Here is a 4,864-nt window from a genome sequence, read left to right on the forward strand (position 1 = left end):
AAGCTGGAACAGTCTTTACTATATTCCTACACCTATATAAGGCAGTAGCCATTCCCTTAGAATAGTTTCTCTTTTGAAATAAAATCGCATTCGTTTGTATAATTTGGTACTACCAATTGTGCACTCTTGCCTAGTTACTAAATGGCACCCCTTATGCTATTACTAACAGCTTGATTGATTCCCTGGTCCGTGCGATATACTTCCACTACCCCTCCTCTTGCGCACCCAAATTGCAAGATAACCCGTATCCGGTCTGGAGTTAGTCCTATATCGACTCCGATATAGTAGCGGGTAAACTCCCTCTCTCCCCCTCTACTATCTATTGTACGTATAGGTACTTCCTATATCCCGTAACTAGTAACTTAAAGACCCCCTATGGCCTGGAGGCTGCTTCCGTTTGTTAAGACTTAGCGAAGTCTGTACTGCCTTACTGTTTGTATATTAATAAGGTCTATACTGTTAAAATACTAGGATTTATACTAGTAAGACTACCCAAATAGGATACTATCCTATTATTGCTACTACCAGTAGCAACTGTCAGAAGTACTACTGCTGGCAGATATACTATACTATACTGAGAGTATAAGTAAGTATACAGAGCTGACTAATAGTATACAACATACTATTTCTCTAAACTATTTGTCAGAGATACTTGCCTAATTAGGTATAGTACAGAATGCTCTAGAACATTTTAGAATATTCTAGAATATTCCATACCCTACTTATGGAATGTACTGGAACCTCTGGGAATAAGCCGGAATGTTGCTTACCCTACTTATGGAATAAGCTGGAACCTCTTGGAATAAGCCGGAATGTTGCTTACCCTACTTATAGAATAAGCTGGAACAGTCCTTACTGCACTTCTACACCTATATAAGGCAGTAGCCATTCCCTTAGAATAGTTTCTCCTTTTTGAAATATAATCGCATTCGTTTGTATAATTTGGTACTACCAAGTTTGCACTCTTATCCAGTTACTAACTGGTTCCCTTTATGCTGTTACTAACAGCTTGATTGATTCCCTGGTCCGTGCGATATACTTCCACTACCCCTCCTCTTGCGCACCCAAATTGCAAGATATACTAGTGCAGCTGTTTAGTCCTGCCTTAACCTCTTGGGTGGTTCGTCCTAGAATCGTTATATTGGCTGTAAACTAGGGTCGCGCCCTGCATTCCGTATTGCCGACTAAGGTAAGGGTAGCTACCTTAGTCGTTGGAAGTTTCCCTATTTCCGGGGTTTTGGGCATTCTCTTGCTTGGTGGCCTTCCTCTTGGTAGTTAAAACAGCGGTTATTCCTACTTTGCCTTGGTAGCGGTAGGCCTTTGCTGCTGTAGGCCCTTTCCGAGCCTAGGGTTATAGATTTTTGGAAGGATTCCCTACTGTTATACTAGGGTCGGTATACTCCCGTTTCCCTAGCGACTTTCCTTCGATAATTTGGGTTCTCCCCTTCTCTTATATTAGTTCTCCTTTTCAGTCGGTTTTCGGTAGAGTCCCAAAGTCGTTGGGCTAGTTAGACTATCTCTTCCTATATACGCCCTTCGATATTTTTGTATAGATTGATTTAGCTCTGTAACTCCGGTAGTAACTTACCGAAGTAGGAGAAGGCCCGGTCGGGCTCTAGTACTCTACTAAAGTAGTTTTCGATTAAGTCTAGGTAGATATTAAACTCTATTAGGGATTGGCCTTCTCGTTGTATTACTTTTTGTCGTTACGCTACTAAGTAGGCTCGATAGTTAACCGAGTCTCTTAGCAGGGTAAGTATCTATTCTTGGAAATAATCCTAATCGTTTTCGGCTGTAGTTCGTTGGTCTTTCGGTAGTTCGTCCAGGTGCCTTTCCTAGCGTACCCGGCCCTAGGCCTATATATAGTTAAGGGCCAGTAGGATTTTCCGGTAGTCCTTCTTAAACTTCCGCCTTGCTCCATTAAAGGCGCGGTTTAGGTCATAAAGCTACTCTTACCTTTTTTGCGGAGTTATAGGTTACCTAAGTTCCGGTATGTTTTTTGCCTTAACTTTCCGGCCGCTCTCTAAGGAGGTATCCGACTCTCTTCGGGCCCGTTTCTCTACCTTCTTTAGTTAATAGCTAGTACCTATCCCTAGGCGGGCGTAAATCTCTTTTTCCTTTTCCTTTAGCCTCTCTAACTCTTACAGCTAAGCCAGCCGTTCTCGTACTACGGCTAGCGTTTCCGGAATAGAGGGTTCCCTTTGGGTACTCCCTAGTATTGTTTCGAGGGAACTTAGCGTACTTGGTACGGGGGATACTTTTAGTATCGTATTTATCTCGCCCCCTAGTAGGAGGTATAGTGTCTCTCTTATACTACGTATAGTAGGCGCTATCTTACTTAGGTAACTGTAATAGAAGCTTTAGAATTGTAACGTGCGGATCGGTTAACGACAGTTAGGTAAGTAAGTAAGCCTTCTTTTAGAAATCGAGTAGTATTTAAGACTAAAGCTTGGCCCTTCTCGAGTTTTCGGGCTTACGTTCCTTTTGTAGCTAGGGCGTACCCTAGGCTGCCCCACCTTCCTGTCTACCCGGGCTTTACCCGTGCGCCCCTGTCTACCCGGGCTTTACCCGTGCGCCTAGCCTTACACCCCCTTTAAGAAATACCATCTGGCAGACGACTTCTGAAAAGCCGACTTGTACTACGAGTCAAAAAGGACTAGCAGAACAACCCTATTAAATTTAAGGTACAACTAGTAGCTAAGGGATTTATGCAAATTAAAGGCCTCGACTATATAGAGACTTTTGCAACTACTAGTATTCTACCTACCTAGAGGATACTACTAGCCCTTACTGCTCAGAATAACTAGTATGTCGAACAGATTGACTTATTGGTGCTTTCCTAAATAGTAAGCTACCTAAAGTCAATTATCTTAAAATCCCTAAGGGACTGGAAGCATTTATTAGTCTTAATAAGACTAATAATCTAGCTAAGCTACTAGCTAAGCTAGGCTACAATCCGGCAGTTAAACAAGGCATCCTTTTAAAAAAGGCACTCTATGGCCTAAAACAAGGACCTAAAGAATAGCAGGAGGCACTTACCAAACTGCTACAACAATACGGATACAGCCCCCTTGTATCTGATCCGGCTATCTACTATAACAGTACTACTAGTACTTATATAGTTAGCTATGTCGACGACTGCCTACTTATTGGACCAGACCTTATATATATTAACAAGTTGAAGCAACAACTATATAAGGTTTACCCAATCGAAGACCGCAGACAGGCCGCCTTTTTCCTAGGCGTACAAATCAGTCGAATAACTAAGTCGGACCCCCCCAAGATGGGCACCCCCCAAGATGGGCACCCCTCACAACGACAAGGCGGCAGACTTTAAAGCCGAAAAAAGCAGCATTTTCAGTACCGCAATATTAAAATAAAATATCTAGAGTATCTATTCAAGCTGCCATTCAAAGCAAAGGCTCTCAAATTCGTAACTAGACGTTAAGGCGGCTATTGGGGCCGGATCTAGCACCCGTTGCAGTCTTGCTTGAGTCTCAACGATCTGTTCAATCTATGCAAAGCGCTCGTTGGGATCTTGGGCTACTTTTTGCTTCTTTAGAGGCTTAAGTCGATAGACTTAATATTCCAATTGAGCGATTTTAGCCTGGGCCTCTGCAAGGGTGGTGTTTTGGGCATCAAGGCCCCGGCCAATCTTCCAAAACAGCCGCCTAGCAGCCCGATCAACTTGGCCGGGCGCGTATACCTTTGCAATAAGGACTTTAACGTCGTACGATCTGTAGGGTGTTCGGAATGGATCGGATTCCTCCTCAAGCTGCCTTTTTAGGGCCTCGGCTTCTGGAACGGCTGGGGGGTCGGTCTGTAATAGAAGGCGGCTTATTAGAGGCTTTGCTATATTAACGGGCCACAACCCAGATCCCTTCCAGCCTCCCTTAATATTCCGTTCCGTAAGACCTTCCGTACGGGCCTTATAATAGCATTGCAAAAAGGTAGCCTTGCCGATTGGCGTTGTATCGTTACTACTAGCTAAAAACGCAATAGCTTTAATAGCCCGGCGGTAGGCAGCCTTAATGGGTGAAAAACACGATACATCGAGAGGCTGGAGGACGTATGAGGCGTGTGCCGGTAGGAATAGTAGGAAGATACCATTATCGAAGCATTCGTACATAAAATCATCTGTCGTATGGCTTCCGTGCCCATTAATAATAAGTAGCCGTTTATTCGTTTTCGATGCCTTCGTTCCGGGGATAAAGACCTCTTTTAGCCACTTTAATGCAATTGCATCGCTAGTCCAGCCCTTATCGGTTGCTGCAAAGCGCTATTGATCCAAATAGGCCAATTTCTCCGGAAACTATTGGTGTTGAAGGTCTTTACCCTTAAAAAGGACCAGCGGCATTAGGGCCTGGCCCGTTGCAGAGACGCACTCTACAATTGTAGTCCAACAACGCGATCCAAGCCGTTTTTTTAGCTGTATCTTCTTCTCTGAGCTCCCTAGTACAAGACCATTGCTGCCGAGGCCTTCTAGGATCCCTGTTTCGTCCATATTCCATCGGTGTTAGGGTAAGATAGCCTGCAGTGCCGGCAGCCTTAGTAAATTGAACCAGGACTGGATCCGAGGGATAGTAGCGCTATTTAAACGGGCGCATTCGATAGACTTGCCTCGTACGGTACTAACTTCTGGGTTACGACGCAAAAAGCCGGCAATCCAGTTCTTACCGAGAGGTTCAAGGTCTCCTCCAGCAACGAGGATCCGGGCGGCAAAGACCTTTAGTTGATAATGTGACGGCGGTAGCCCTAACGCGCCTTGGGCAAGGACCCAATCGCGTAGGTGCTTTTCTTGATTATTTGAGAGCCTCTGCGATATTTCTTTTGCATCTTTTATTGGAAGGCGGCCGCGTAATCG

Source organism: Drechmeria coniospora, chromosome 01 (genome assembly GCF_001625195.1).
Source record: "Drechmeria coniospora strain ARSEF 6962 chromosome 01, whole genome shotgun sequence".
In the NCBI taxonomy this organism is placed as follows: domain Eukaryota; kingdom Fungi; phylum Ascomycota; class Sordariomycetes; order Hypocreales; family Ophiocordycipitaceae; genus Drechmeria; species Drechmeria coniospora.